Source organism: Acartia tonsa, chromosome 7 (assembly GCF_053477335.1).
Source record: "Acartia tonsa isolate MP-2025a chromosome 7, ASM5347733v1, whole genome shotgun sequence".
Lineage (NCBI taxonomy): Eukaryota > Metazoa > Arthropoda > Copepoda > Calanoida > Acartiidae > Acartia > Acartia tonsa.
In genome coordinates, this window is record NC_137266.1 from 25,163,313 (window position 1) to 25,180,945 (window position 17,633).

Consider the following 17,633-nt stretch of genomic DNA (forward strand, 5'->3'; position numbering starts at 1 on the left):
GCCCTTTCTAGTTTTAATACCAGCAACTCATAAAAATGTTTTATTTGCTGTCGATAAATAGTCAGCCATGTCTACTTTTACTTAATCCCAAACAAACGCCTTTGATATTGTCATTTCAATAATATATATTTATTCAAAATTTTGCTTATTTGGACAATACAACTTTTATCCTTATTTTAGCAACGTCAGGTCTGCGCCTTTCTCAAGTTAATATGCATTACATTCCAATTCCAAGTAGAACATTAAAACACAAGGGTTGATTACCAGGCAGGGAGGAAAAGAACAATGGAGCTAAAATAACTCTACGACCTTTTCTTTTACAAACAGAGAAAATTTCTCAAATGGGGATTTTAAGAAAATTTTATTCAATGTTCCTCGTTAGAAAATGATTAATTAATTATAGAAAGAAATTTATTTTGTTATGAAAGCTTGATTTTTCGCCTTTAAATTTATAAAAAAAATCTTTCAAATAGAAAAATGTATCAGTAATTTGTTCTATTAAAACGTTTAAAAGAGTTAAAGCAATCAGAAACAAGAAAAGGGAGGAAGGAAAAATGCTAGACCTTTCTAGAAAAGGAGGCAGGGAAATTCCCCGCAACGATAGAGTTAAACTAAAGAGGTAGGGGTCCCCCGCACGAATAGGGTTAATAGTAAAGGGGATGGGGAATTTAAGTTATTGCGGTAAGGGAAAAGGGTTAGTGTCCACATTTGAAGCTTTGAAAGGAAATAATATACATGAACAAAGAGAGGGAAGGGGAGGGTTAAGACTGAGCAAATGTTAAAAATTTCACGAAAAGGGGTTTCTGATATAAAATCAAGGAAATGATGTCCATAAGTAGCACAGCAAGAACTAACTAAGTAATAAAATTATTGATTTAACTATCCTATTGCATAAAGTAATACAGTTTTTAGGTCTATAGCTAAATTTCATTGACCTGTTTTAAATATCCATTTTAAGGAGGCTTTACACAGGTCTGGGATAGTTTTAGGCTATTTTTTTTTTTAAATAACCTTGTAATGGTTCTAGGCTATTTTGCTATCAGCTTTCACTAAGATTCTATAAGAATTTAATAAAGAAATTATTATAAATAGTTACAGTCAATATGCGCATGTTAATTGGAAAGACTGACAGATCTTATTAATAGAAAGCTAGCCTCGCTTATTATCGTATTAATAAAAGTGTGGGGGGGGGGGATATAAAATAAAGAGATGTAATTAACAACACCTGGTTATAAATTAAATATTATATTGGTTGTATTATGTTTATTTTATACATAATACCTGCAATGGAAACAAGGCCTTTTATCATTGTTAATATGTCTAATATTGATCAAAGTAAATAAATATAAATATTAAGAAAATCCACCAAATGACTGATTCGAATATATATAAATTTGTAAACACAAACATAATTAATACTTCATATGTACTTTCATTGAATTTAAAAACTTCTTGGGTGGCTCACATTTACAGCATAGGAAGTCAGATAAAGACATATTACAAACTGTATATTAGAAAAATACAGCCGATTTGAAAATAGATAGACGTTTAAGCTACTTAATTTAATCTAAAATGCTATTATTGACAATTGTATCCATAAGTAGCACAGCATTAACAACATAACCCTAAATCAAATAATTTAAAGCTTGAATTGAGAATACATCGATTGTTGTAGAGTAGTAGTGAAATTAAAACATGAAGAAATAAGCAGGAATCTTAAGGGATAAGACAATGGATGATAAATTGATTTATATCCCCAATGATGCAAAACAATATTACCCCTCATAATAAAATACTGGTTTGGAAACAGCAAATCAAATTTTAATGAAAGAACCAAGGGTTTTTAAGTGAAGGAATAAGATAACATGATTATAAAACTTTGGGTACCAGTGTAATTTACAGTCCAATACCCCTCCCATTTTTCTTGAGAAATAAGAATCCTTGCCAGCAAATAGATGAAAGTAAAGTCAATTAAATTTTTGAACTTCCTCCTTTATGTTTTTCTTCTTTCTTTCAGACAGACGTAGGTGCATATTGTAGTGTGCATTCAATTCTGCATAATATCACATCCGCGCATAGTGTTTCATTTCCGCCAATATACACTATAGCAAATAATCTATTGTTGGTGGATATAAATTGTTGTACATCCTCAATAAAGGTACACAAATTATCCCTTCTGTAGATTACAATTAGTGGTTGAAACATTGGGACACACAACTTAATGAATCTAACAATAATATAAAAGTTCTAAAAGTCCCAAAAGTTATTAAGCCAATGAATAAAAAACGGTATCAAAACCTATGGGGACGAGGGAATAAACAAATTTGTAAAATATGCTGTACTGATGATTAGATAATGTGATAAATACTTTTGTGAAAGTTAATGCACACTACCCCATCTATGTCGTGAATATAGCATTCAATTTGGCTTAAAGCCGCAGAAATTTAACAATTAAAGGATAGTCATAATTTGCATAAATTAACAGCTTATGAATTTGATTATTTGTCAGGACAGTTTATTTTACTCTCTAATCCATTTTTCAAATTAGTATTCTTAAAACTTTATTTTAAATGCATTTTTCTATGTGTTATACTAAGAAGAACATTTAATAAGATTATGCTTATTTTTAAATACTGTAGTCATATATCTTTTCCCTGTAAGAGAAGTATAAGTCGTATGCCCCATTGATTGTTGCATACAAAGTATGCAAATTTTCATTAGAGCATAGCTTCTCTGTAGACTGTTATTTACAAATTTATTAAAATCATATAAAGGTCTTTAAGTACTTTTTCAGAAATTTCATTAATTGGATGTTCCATAATTATAAAAATATTCTACTTATTTTGATACCTTTTAGAAAAATCTGCCGTTTTTCAATAGCAAACAAAAAAGAGTTAAAATATATTTGTTTTATCTCATTAGCATAAATTAACTATTCTTTTTTTATGAATGTTATTAGTTGCTAATGCTGCGATAAATTATATTTTTGTAAAAATAACTTAAAGTTTAATTATGAATTTTAATCCTTCAATGACCGCTGAACCGATATGGTTTACCTTTTTGGTAAATCTTCTTATAGTCCCCACTCTTAAAAAAATATAAAGTTTATGGTCAACTTACACTCCCATCCTCCCTAAGTGCCCCTAGAGGCCTCTATGGACTTAGCCGCTAGTATTCAAATAAAAGAGTAACGTTTCTTGCTAATTTTTGTGTCTTCTAAATATTTAAATAACCACAGGAAATGTCAATTTGTAAAGGAGGAGTGAAAGCAAACTAAAATAGTTGGGATAGGGAATATGAAAAAAAAATTTTTCTCCCACCATATAAATATTTAAATGCTGTTATAAGAATCAATATTCATAATCATAAAGCTTAATGTTGACTATAAAGTCTAGTAAATTTAAACAAATCCACCCAAAGAATGAAATTTCAAGTTAAGCTTAGAATTTTGAAAAACAAATATTTCAGAAATAAATTTTAGTTCCTTGAAAAATGGACTTATTATGTTGATACAGCTAAGTTATCAAAAAAATATTGTGTAAGCTGATAGATTTTAGTAGATTTTTTATTTCTATTGCAATATCACTATTACTCATGGAAAGCTTTGAAGCTAGTCAAAGTCAAAGATGACAACAGCCAGAAGTATGATCAGGGATGAAGGAATTTATATGTACAAAAAAATCATATTTCATTATCTAAAGTAACATCTAAGTTCAAAGAAGGTTAGAGTGGAAATTGATTAGAATTAAGGTATAAGTGTAAACATAGGTCTTACTCTATAATAGTATTGATTTATAAACCTTATAAGAGTGCATTAATTAGATTTGAACAACTTTTATGATGAACATATGAATAAAATCTTAATCGAAGCTTAGAAAAAATACCAGAATATTTGTGGAATTTTTTCCTCGTCTCTCTATGAACATGAGTGCATATTAGGACACGAATGTAACTGAATTTGTGTGCCAGCCAGACAAACGAACGTTTAAACATAATGTAGCTCGATTGGCTGCGCTATTAACAATATACATATCCTTGTATGTCTTGGATTGAAAGTATTACCAAGTAAAATTTGTTGCTTCGTTGAGTTTGGTGACTAAGACATTAGAAATTATACAATTCATTTTCTTCATGTTAAATAATATTAATGAATCAAATTTGTTTTGGTAAACTTAAAAGACTATGTAATTGTAAATTTCATAATTTGTATGTCTTATATTGCACACTTTCACGTAAATAATCAAACACCTTAACATATAGGTGAAATTGAATAAAAAATCTGCTAATTTTTTTTTAGTTGCACATACTTCAAGATTAGGGCAGGAGGTACTTCTTGAAGTACTGGGGGATATTGACGTCCCTCCCCTTACCAGTCACCCTTCCTTCCAGGGATATGAAAGGTTTGCGTAGGACTAACTATCCTACCTGTAAAAAAATTCCAACAGTTACAGAAACCACCCACAAAACCTCAAACACTTATGGCTTTAACACAGCCAGAGGTGTGCATGAAACAAGAACTGTTGGAACTGATGCTCAGTTTACTGAGAATATGAAAGATGATGGTGAAATCCGAAAGGAAGCTATCAACTTGATGACAGGACCAATAAGTTCTAAGCAAAGCTGTAAGATAGGAACCTGGAATGTTAGAACAATGTATGAGTCAACTAAAACAGCCCAAGTAGTTAAAGAAATGACAAGTTACAATATACTTGGAATTGCAGAATGTAGATGGACAGGACAAGGACAAACCACAACCAAAGATGGCCACCTAATACTTTATTCTGGTCATGAAAGTCAACATATGTATGGGGTTGCTATAATTATTCAAAAATGACATGTCAATTCACTAATAGACTGGAAACCTATATCAGACAGAATAATTAAGGCTAGATTCCAATCAAGGCACTGCAAGTTGACCCTTATCCAATGCTATGCCCCAACAAATGACAAAAGTGAAGAAGTAAAACAAGAGTTTTATGATCAACTGCAATCAATCAGAAACTCAGTACCCAAACATGACATGTGTCTAGTTCTTGGAGATATGAATGCTAAAGTAGGAACTGACAGGACTGGAGTGGAAAATGGATGGGACACTTTGGCATAGGTACAAGAAATGAAAATGGAGAACTTTTACTTGAATTCTGTTTAAATAATGATATGGTCGTAGGAGGTACATTATTCCAACACAAAAACATTCACAAATATACCTGGACAACACCTGATGGACAAACAAGAAACATGATTGACCATATTATGATCAATAGAAAATGGGTCAAGTCAATGCAAGACTGTAGGAGCTATAGAGGAGCCGACATATTCAGTGACCATGAACTAGTTGTCAGTAAGATTAAATTAAAGCTGAAGCGTACTGGCCATGATAAAAAGAGTGAGATTGGTAGACAATATGATTCTTCAAGATTAAAGGACCCAGTGATAAAGAATGAATTTGTCTTAAAACTCAGAAATAGATTTCAAGTCTTAGAGGACCTAAATGACGAGACTGAGATCACATGGACTTCAATTAAAGAAAACTTTCAATCTACTGCTAAGGAAATCCTAGGACACAAGAAACCAGAGAAAAAGGACTGGATCTCTGAAGAAACATGGAACAAAATAGAAGAGAGAAAGAAGCTTAAAAACAAAATTCATAATGCTCAACATTTGGCTGACATGGGCAATTTAAGAGCTGAATATACTGCTAAAGACAAAGAAGTCAAAAAGCGCACAAGGAAAGACAAGAGAGATTACATTGACAATATGGCTGAAAAGGCCCAGAGAGCAGCTGACTTCGGTAACATGAAAACAGTATACAACATAACCAAGCAATTAAAGGACGCCTGCAAGAAATAACACGCTTTAACTGCTGAAAGAGTGCCACAAGAATACCCAATACCCCAAATTTAAAGCCTTTAGCTTCAATAACAAAAAAGTTATAGGCATTTCAAAATAGCATTTTATGTACAATGGAATTTTTGAAAGATTTCCAATGCTCATAAAAGAAAAAACAATATTAAATTACGTTGCCTAGACATAAAATTATAACGTTATCTTTGTCAGAAACTTATATTGCCTGTAACTGATTAGATTTTTACAATAAAAACACCACATTTCATAGTCAAAATCTATGAAAAAAATTCGATTTAAATTGCATTTTTAAACGAAAATCATAGCGGAAACAAAGGGGTAAACTAATACAAGCTTAGCTGTGATTGGTTGTTAAGCTGATTCAGCCTTCTGATTGGCTACAGTACATTCGGTACAATGCAAGTAAAACTTAATTTTTTTTAATGATTTTGACTATAAAAATAGGTATTTTTATTGTAAAAATATAATTAGTTACTGGAAACCTAAATTTATGACAAAAATAAGCTTATAATTTTGTTTCTAGGCCACGTAGTTTAATTTCAAAGTTTTCAACATGAGCATTGCAATTCTTTCAAAATTTTCATTGTACATAAAGTGTCATTTTAAAATGCCTAGAACTTTTTTGTTATAGAAGCTGAAGGCTTCAAATTTGGGGTATTTGGTCTACTTGTGGCAGTCTTTCAGCAGTTAAAGCGTGGTATTTCTTGCAGGCTTCCTTTAAGTGGCAAATATAACAAAAAGAGTGGTGAAACTATCAAGGCTAAAGATGGTAAATTACTCACTACAGAAAAAGAAGTTGCTGAAAGGTGGAAATCGCATTTTGAAGAAGTGTTGAACAGACCTGAACCTGAAATTACTGCTGAACCAGAACCAGGACATGAAATAGACATAGACACAAGACCACCAACTATTCAAGAAGTTAAAGCTGCTATACATAGTCTAAAGAATGACAAAGCACCTGGACCTGACTTGATAACTGCCGAAATGCTTAAGGCAGACATAGATCTTTCTGCTAGGACTCTGACTGATCTCTTTGATAAAATTTGGAGACAAGAAAAGATACCAACTGACTGGTCTAAAGGTATTATCATAAAACTACCTAAGAAGGGAGATTTGAACAATTGTGATAATTGGAGAGGAATTATGCTGCTTTCTATCCCAAGCAAGGTCCTATGTAAAGTTATTTTAAACAGAATTGATGAGAAAATTGACAATAAACTAAGAGAAGAACAAGCTGGATTCCGTGCTGGAAGAGGCTGTGTTGACCAAATTTTCACCCTTAGGACAGTTATTGAACAATGTGTTGAATTTAACAAGCCACTCCATGTAAATTTTGTTGATTTCTCTAAGGCCTTTGACAACTCCATACACAGACAAACACTCTGGAAAATACTAAGAAGTTATGGTATACCTGAAAAGATGATAATTATGATAACTAAATTTTATGACAACTTCCAAGCCTGTGTTTCAGTTGGAAACAATAAGACATCTGATTTCTTTAAAATAAGCACTGGAGTTAGACAGGGATGCATTTTATCACCTATTCTATTTATATTGGTCATTGACTGGGTGATGAAGAAAACCACAGAGGACAAAAAACGTGGTCTCCAGCTGGGCATACTAGGACACCTAGAAGATCTGGACTTTGCTGATGACCTGGCACTGATTTCAGAAACAATTAAACATCTACAAGCTAAGACAGATAGACTAGTCAAATACGCAGGACAAGTCGGGCTCTTTGTTAATGTCAAGAAGACTGAAATTATGAATATACCTACAAACCCTGATCAAACTATAACAATAAATGGTGAACAATTGAAACAAAGCAACAAATTCACCTATTTGGGGAGTGTTATCAGCAGTGAAAATGGCTCAAAAGCTGATGTTAAAACCAGGATTGATAAGGCTAGGGTTGCTTTCAACAGTCTACACAACGTTTGGAATTCAAAGAAACTTGCTCTGAAAACAAAAATCAGACTTTACAACAGTAATGTGAAATCAGTTCTTCTTTATGGAGCTGAATGCTGGAGAACTGTGAAAACTGAATCAAATCAACTTAATGCATTTCACAATAGCTGCCTAAGAAGAATTTGCAAAATATTCTGGCCAAACAAAATATCAAACATTGAGCTGTATGCTAAGACCAAGTGCAATAGTATTGAAGCAGAAGTGAAATTTAAAAGACTAAGGTGGCTAGGACATGTGCTTAGAATGGAACAAAATAGGTTTCCAAAAAAGTGCTTACAATGGAACCCCACCACTGGTAAACGTAAACGGGGACAACCAAAAATGACCTGGCGTCGGAGCACTGAAAAGGACCTCTTTAATTTGGAATTAACATGGGGAGAAGCTGAAGCACTTGCCAAAAAAAGGAATTCATGGAGGAGCAGGGTGGCCGTATTCTCTGGACTCCACAGTCCAAAAGAGAGACGCGCCTGAACTGAACTGAACTTCAAGATACCTAGCATAGCCTATAAATTAAGCCAAGGTGACTTAAAATTTAAATACCTTTAAATGCAAAATAGTCATTTTTATAAGAATTATGACAAATAGTTAGGCTTTGAGTTTTGTACATTGTGTTCTGTAAACCTAAAAGTTAAGTTAACAAGTAGCATAACAATATATTTAGAACTTCCAATTTTATTTTTGAGTTAAGAGGTAACTGTCATAGTGCCCAACTCTACAAAAGACCAACGCCTACAAAAGACCAACTCTACAAAAGACCAACGCCTACAAAAGACCAACGCCTACAAAAGACCAACGCCTTCATAAGACCAACAACTACAAAAGGGTCAATTTTTTAAAAGCAAGGTTGTATCGGGTTCGAAACTATTCCGTTACGTAGCAAACACAGACTTTGGACAAACTGTCGGACGGAATTTTAAAATTCAGCCTGTGGACGAAGTTATTCAAGAAAGAAATTTCGGTTTTGAATTTTGTCCTTGTGTTTTAATCGCCATATTGGATATCATTAAAATTGGAAGATTTTTTCTTTTAAATTTAGAAGATTTTCAAGCCATTATTTGATTACATTGATACAAAAAAATAATTACAATTTTTTTCTTGTAATTGTGTCGCTTAAAATCTATTTAAAGCATACATTATATTCATTATATTTATTAATTTGATAAATATAAATATGATGCTACACCAGTTGCAGCTATAGACCTTCCAGCTCTACGATTTTTTGTAGTCGTTGGTCTTTTGTAGGCGTTGGTCTTTTGTAGGGTTGGTCTTTTGTAGGCGTTGTTCTTTTGTAGAACCGACTAGTTGGTCTTTTGTAGGCGTTGGTCTTTTGTAGAGTTGGTCTTTTGTAGCAACGCCTCTTTTCTAGGTAGTTTCTTTCCATCTTCCCTTTCTCTTACTCTCTACTATGACTTCAATAGAATAGGTAGACCAAAAGCTGTGACATCTATCCCCATTTTTCTAGGGTACTAAACACAACTACGTAAAGTGAATGTTTATGTATTATTCAATAAAAAATGTATAAAACAGTAAGGGCCACAATTGGTCAATATTTAGCATATATGTTGACACAGAATCTGTGTGTTTACATACCTTCTTGAAACTTCAAGTATTTTTTCAACTAGGAAATTAAGTAAAGTGTTTTTCACGTGTAGAAGACTTTAAGGGGCAGTATTTTTTAAAATTTTCATTGAAAAGCTTATAGTGTGTCTTATGGGAGAAAAAACAATAAAATATAATGCCGGTTTTAAATTAAATATGCGCCAAAATAAACAAGGAAAATTTAGTAAAAAATTCGCATTAACCTGTTGTTAAAAGGGCTATATAATAAAGAACTTGACAATTGCAGAAAAATATGTTTAAGACTCAATTCAATATCAGGCCAAAAAATAATAATTTACTGTCCCCTTAAGGATGACCCTTAATGTGAATTTGAATTTGAAGTCCGTAGTACTACAACATATTCAACACAATGCATTTGGTCATTGTCACTTTAAGTGGCATTGATGTATATACTTTCTTTTACATTTGTTTAAAGCAGTAGCGTGCGGTAGAAGAATGTAGGGGGTGTCGACACCCCCCCCCCCCCCCTACATTTAAAATTGGACAGTTATCTTTTTCACTCCCTAATGGTTTCTACTATATATCTACCTGTCGAATTTCTGTGCACGCCACTGCTTTGATGTATATACTTTCTTTCACATTTGTTTAATTTATACTGTCCGTTTGTTTGACTTATAATTTTACTTTTATTAATAGAAGTCTTACATTTCCATTCCAAACTATGAAACTAGCCACTCCATATTTGTTAATTGTATCCTTGTTAAGCATATGCTTCTTTAACAGCTCATTTAAACTTGATACTTTAATTTGTTACGACAATTTAATGTCTTGGTAAGAATTATTTAAACAAGGATGATAACATCCATAAAAGGAAATTTCTGAAACGGTAGGACAAAAGAACATTAACACTTGTAGTGTGTCAGAACTGAAAATTGGAAGAAAATTTATTGCAAAACTTCTTAAATACAGAATACTGTTTAAGAACATTCTTACATTTTTAGGACTTGATTATAAAGATGTTTCGATTATAACATTGTACATTATTGTCGTAGGAATCCGAATCCAATATTCAGATGAATACGATATTTTTTTCGTACCTACAAAAATTTTATGTCATAAAAGTAAAAAAAATCAGAATGTCTTAAAACAATATGACAATTCTAACATGTTTAGATTATCGAAAAGAGCTAGAAAATCTTCTTCTTTAAAAGGGTCAATCATGTTTACAGATATTTTAATGAAAAAACACTACATAAAGAATAGAGAAAATACAGACGAGTTATTTATACATCTAATCAATCCACGGAAGTAAGATGAACAGACAAACGGACATATAAACATTGCATTATTATATAGTTGCTGTGCAATAAAAAAAAGCGCCAAAATGTAATGAGAATAATTATGTTTTATTTCATTGTTTCGTGACCAAATCGTTTAGCCACATATTATCTCAAATTTTTAACACCAAATGAACTATTTTCTTGGAAAATATTGACAATACTAATGTCTGCAGCGTCTAGACAAAGTTAAATGTTTCAATTTCTAACAGATTTTCGCTTCAATAATTATGTGTAAAAGTAAAGCTGCTAAAATGTAAACAAAAAATTTTCAATCCATGCGGCCTCATTTTAAATATTTATTTTTAAAATTGACCGATTCAGAAATTATAAATTAAAATTTTATTGTTGTAAAATACTGTAATAGTTATTTATTGCATAGTATTATAGACAGCTTTATAAAAAGTTATAAGATTAAAACCAGATTTGTTAGCTCGGAGGGGCCGATGGCTCGGGCTAACAAAACTAGTGTGAATTTTATGATATATATTTCAATATTAGTGAAAAATTGTCTGTAATACATGATTTTTCAAAGAGGCTGAGAATTGGTTCTAATCGAGCATAAAGTAGTCGGTTTCAAAGCCATACTGTAAAAATGTTAATGATTCAGTTAGATTTAGGAATACCGTATTAAACCAACTAAATTTATTATTTCACCACCCTTATTAGAATCCTTAAATAAGAAAACAAATAAATATATCATCAATTTAAAAAAAATCATTTAAATTTCTAGACTATAATCATTAAAAAAAGTCCAACTTTAAAACACTTTTAAATACTAATTTAAACATGGTTTTATAGGAAACAAATCTCCATAATAGTTGATTATCACATATTATAGACAGCTTTCCACGGATATTAAATGGAAAAGAATAAAGTTAAAACCAGTTTTGTTATTAATTTTATGATTTTCATATTCGCGGAAAATGTCAGTAAAATGATTCTTTTCATGAAGTTTCAGTTGGCTGAGAACAAGCTTAAATCCAGTAGAAATTTATCGGTTTCAAAGCCATAACGGAAATGTATTTAGTTTATAATTAAGAAGAAAAAAGTCATTGTTAGTTAAACTACGCAAAATATGCAACAAAAATTGAATCCTTAATCTAGTAGAGTGGGAAAATTACCTTCTTTTGATACTTGTTCCTTCCTTTTATGGAAACTGTGAGCTTTTTATAAGTGGCATATTTATGGATAGGCAAATATTCATTCCTTCCCTATTTGCATATAATTGTCAGTATTGCAGCTACTCTTTAAGTTTGTTAATGAATTTTACAAATTTAAATCAAAGACGTCCAAGCTTTTTTATTTTGAGGGGGGTAAATAAGAGGTTTTAAAGGTTTGAAGGGACTAATCTAATGTATATTAAAAATTTTGAGGGGGTAAAATGAGGTGTTTCTTAGTTGAAGGGGGGGGGGGGGGGCACGCATTTACCCCCACCCTTGGACGTCTATGATTTAAATCTTAAAGCTTATTTTATTGAATGTCATATTTGATGATTTATTTACAATTGTCACCAGCTTGCATGTTACTGCAATGCCCATAAATGTCCTTGTTCATATATATATCTATTCTAAAAACTTTTTCGTGAATTGTAATAATTCTTTTACTTGTAATATCATGATATCCAAATTTAAGTTTTGTCAATTTCATAATTTCAATTCAAATGATCAATTTCCTTTCTGTAAAATTGATTTTGTCAACTGAACTGAAATTATCTCATAATCTTTCATTTTACTTTCCGCAGAAACCTGTCTATAATGCAATGCGATAAATAATTAACTTTTTAGAAGAATGGTTAGTAGGTAAGTAATAATGGAAAAATATTTTTTCATAATACTTTTTCTTTTCCTGGCAATACCATCCTGTAAGATGCATGAGATAGAATAAGAAATGCCCTATGACCCCCCAGAAAAACCGCAAATTAGAGGCAAAATGAAATTTACTTTATTGTATTACTTTTTTTCCAACCCAGTTTTTCACCTCAAAATAACATTTTCTAAAATTACTTTTTTTTTTGCAAAATTCTTTATTTATTTTTTACCTTACCCAAATTAGTAATATTTACAGTTTTTTGCAGCGCAGCTATTCTTAAATTAACGATTGTGGTCTAAATAAGTGAAGAAATACAGTCTCTTAAAATTGTAAAGTATTATATACAGCTTATAAACTGACAAACTCATAATAAAAATAAAACAAAGATATGCAAAATAAATTGCTATAACAGAATATGCCATATTATTATCTGTATTATCAATTTATAAAAAATTACAATACTTTTTAATCCAAATAATTGTTAGTTTATTCTTGCTACGCTACCAAACAGTCCTATTTTGTTAAATCTGTAGGTTTTTAAAACCTATATTTGTTAGCTTTTATGACCAATTTTGCACGGTTTTAGAGAATTGAAATATACCCAAATATGGAAAAATGCATTATTTTTCAACAAAGAATACAAAAAAATACATGATATTAATTGAGGTATTAAACTATTTTTGATTACTTACATTCAAATATCTTTTTTCTTTTAGGGGCAAAAAAAGAATTTGAAGAAAAGTTTTTTTTGATTGATTTATATTTCCTGACTGTTTATACCTATCAAATCTCATTAACAGTAGAGACAAAACAAATAATAATGTAAATAGCTGCATTAGTAATGCAGCTACATTAAAACCTCTTGTGTTGGTCTGCCATTTATACAATTATACAAAATTAGCCAGCAACTAGAAGATTACAAACTAAAGAATGTAGTAAAACAGTAAAGATTTTAGGCTGAATTTCCAATTAAGTTCTGCATTTTAGGAAATCTTCACATATGTCCCTGATTTTGGCTGTTATATTTTTGAATATAAGTCAAAGGATGGTTTCTGGCTATCATATTGCCCTCCCTCCCTCTAGATTTTAGGGGTATAGCCACTAATTTTTAATAAATCAGTAAATATATCATATTTACTTAAGTGTTTTGCTTTTTATTTTCTAACTTTGATTAACATTAACATTAATGTCTTGGTTTCTTTAGTTGTATAAGTATTTATAATTTACATTGATGATATAGCATAGCATGTCATTCAAAACCAGTAAAAAGGAATGCGGTAATATTATAGTTGTTTTATTTACAATTCTTTCTTTTCTTTTCTTTTGTGATATAACTTTGTGAGGCATTTTAATAGCGAAACGTTTCTACAAATAGGATCACTTCGTTAATACAGATTACTTTTATAGTTAATTTAGGCCTGTCAAATTGACCTATCGATTTTAAACTTAGTATGTTGATTCCTGTGACAGCTACTCATAATTTATAAAGTAATTTAGGGATAGACATAAGTAAGAAACCTTTTTTTTCCATTTTAGATTTGTATTAGTTTTTTGCATTTTCAAGTATAATGACAAATTTGTACCTATTATGCTGAAATCTATTTTAATCCGTCTAGATTAATTTCAAAATATGTAGAGAGAAAGAGAGAGTAGAAGGGGGGAAACCTTTCATTTTCCAGTAAAATTTGTTTACATATTTTGATATATAGCCATGCAATCTTCAACAGTTGGGACCATTAAACAGACTTTTTTCATTAGTAGAAATCAAAACAATTAAGGATGATCTCTTTACTTCTCAGTTTCGTCATGTGATGGTTTCAAGCTGTTTAATAATATAAGTTTTGGGGTGGTTTATGGCTTTTTCTTCGAACCATCACTCACCCTTCGAATGCAGAGCCCCTAGATGCTGTAAGCACAGCCGCTAGTAAATTTCAAAAGAGATATTCTCTTCTTAGCTGATTTATCCCTTTCCAATTTTAAGATACAGAAATTAGCATCAAATTTTAACGTTCATTTCATAAAATATCAATAAAACTTGTAAATTAAAAGCAAAAAACTTTACGTTATTTTTTTAAAATTTATCTAGAACAATAAAGTTGGTTTCGTTGTCCCTACTGTGAAATGTGCAACAACTTTTATATCACGATTTCTCGTTAAAAAAATCCATGTATTATGTCAAGGATAATAATTTCATTATAAAACAAAAGATTAACTAGATTAGTAAGTAAACAAGGATGATAACTTACATAAAAGTAATCATTGGAATAAGCATTCGAAAGTTCAAAATTTGCGTAAAGGTAAAGGCTAAAGTTTAAAATGTACTACGGGCTTAATGGTCATAGAGTTGTTACAATTTTTCAATTGAAAGTGCCATGTTTGAAATCAATAAGATGGTTCTAACATTCCTAAGATTTACAAACTATCTCTCTGACCCAGATCAAAGAAAACATTGCTTTTTGTAATCCTTATTTTCTTGTCAATAAATTAAATTTTCGAACTCAATAAAACCATCTTCCGTAAAAAATATTAAATATTAAAATAAATAATATCCTTTTTCTTTAAATTCATTCTTTGTGTAATAGTTTTACTCAATTCATTGAATAACAGAAATTTATAAGCTCATAACAATCAGAGCATTTAATTGTAAAAATTCATAAAAATGTATTGGACTTTATTTTTTATCAGTGTAGTTACTCTACAATTATAAAGTGCCCTTGCGTTTGAACGTAGTTGTAATGTCATAATCAGTGATTTATTGGCAACATCTGCTAAACAACAAACATAAGTGTCCTAAATTTTAAAAGACCATTGTCTGAAACCCTTGTTTAATTCCTAAATCGTACTTGCTACTGCATGTCCATAAAATTTACTCAAGCAATTTTCATAAATGAATCGCATGAGTTGAATATTAAACAACTTAGATCAGTTTTTAAAAACCTAATGTTTTAGTAATAATTGTCATAAAATACCTATCCATAATAAAAATAGTAACATATAAATAAATTTCAGAGGTTATCTTAATAATTTGTTAACTATCCTATAACGTTAGTATGTTCTAATGAAATATGTTTATTTTAATTAATTTTATAATGACAGAATTAATTTTGATAAACATGAGGATTCCTAGTACAAAACTAACTTTACCTCTAATTTGAGTAAAAGGCATTTTAAATTGCTAATAATAATTTTAAAATTTAAGGAAAAACAGTGCTTTAAAACTGTTGAATTAAACTGAGCCCTTGAAGTGTTATCAGGTTTCTAAATTAATCCTAGTAAAGATCAAAACTTACTCTCCTAATCTCCCCCCACAAACAACAAAACAGTTTTGTTACACAAGCTATCAAATATGCTAAGCCTTTTCTTTATCACCCCTTTTTCACATTCCTTAATACTTTTGTACCCGCCTTTTTTTAGTAGCGAAGCTACTGTGCATGTTTGTTTGATTGAAACGTAAATATCTTGACTACTATTTAAGATAGAAGTCTGGTATTTTTGGTGAAGATTCCTATGACCAATGACAGAATCCTGTCTTAAACTAACTTGGTTCACTGGTCTGTTGGTATTGCTTTGACAGACATTAGATCTTTAAAAATAATTTACTCGGCTGCTATCTTAGATAACGACCATTTAGCTAGATAAAAAAAGAAGAGTGAACTGTAGAGAAGTAAAGTTGAAAATTTTATAAACTTCAATAAATACAAAAATTAAACAATTAAACATAAGGATGTTTGAACAAATTTAAGCCTAATATTGTTTACTTTTACTTTCAGAATGTTTGCCTGTCCGTTTTTTTAACGAACTTTATGTTAAAATAAAACCTAGATAGAAGGTTGATTTTCCTGAGGCATACAAGCGGCTGGCGCGCAGCTGCCTAGCCTTGATTTCTCATTATACAGTAGCCGATTTAAATAAAATTTATATTTCCCACACATAAGAAGATATTAAAAATATCATAACTCACTATGAGGTATATTTTGCTTTCTTCATGACATCTAGGGAGTTGAATTTCTTTTCGAGCATATTCTTTATGGCTTTTATTTGCAAAATCTGTTTCTAAACGTATAACTTTCTAAGTTCATAAAAGGTTAACGAGGAAAAATCAGTAATAAGGTATGTAGTAATTTTTCATTGCAATATATTGGTGAGATTTACAATATTAATGGATGCAGAATATACGTGGATGATATAACAACAGAAAATTTGTCGTCAATTTAAATTGCAATTTCCCCCCGCATTTATTGGTCGGGCCGTTTATTGATAAGGAGGAGAGAGAATAGGGTAAAGAGGGGTTGGAGAGTTAATTATTTTATCCCGCTATAGAGTTCACTTTATTTTAGAATATTAATATCTGGTGTAAGATCCAAGTAATAATACATCTATTACTATATTGCTATATGGCAAAATTATGATACGGCGCATTTTTTATGTAATAGATTTTAATCTTTCAAATAATTTTGTAAACTACTAAATGATGTGTATTTTCATATTAAATATTTCTCCAGTAAGATCTCGTAAACGGCTTTATCCAGTAGGGCTGGTTTGTTTGTCGAAGGGATAGATTAACCACCTTAAGAGCTATGATGTAGGAGGGAGGGGGGGAAACAGCGTATAGTGTCCAAGAAAAAATGACGTCATACAATACATATGACCAATGATAGGCCAGTATACATTGAAATTGACCAATTGTAAATTGTACACTGGCCTATCATTGGTCATTTGTATTGTATAACGTAATTTTTTATCAGAGGCTATGCGCTGTTTCGGGATTGGGGGTTTATCTCCAAACCTTCTTATTGGGTTTGTGAATTTAAAAACAAAAATTTGCTTTCAGTAATAAATTAATAAAACTTGAATAAAAGCTTTTTTTTATGGCCGCTATTTGCACTTTTTTATCTTTCATTTTGAAAATACAAATTTATAATGTACACAAATAATAGACATTTTTACTGCTGATATACACGATGAAAGATAGCAATTTGTAATAATACTAGCGGCTTCGCCCCTAGCCTCTAGGGGCTTTGCCCCAAGAGGTGATTAAAAAAATTAAGGCGAAATTCGTTAAAGGACCAAGGAAATCTTCTACAAACCCTA

General features: G+C 30.8%; 1 protein-coding gene across 1 annotated transcript in view; it reads right to left on the bottom strand.

Moving 5' to 3' along the window:
* LOC145324469 (muscle-specific protein 300 kDa-like) overlaps positions 1-17,633 on the bottom strand; it is a 139,642-nt gene that overhangs the window by 103,180 nt on the left and 18,829 nt on the right. The window lies entirely within an intron of this gene.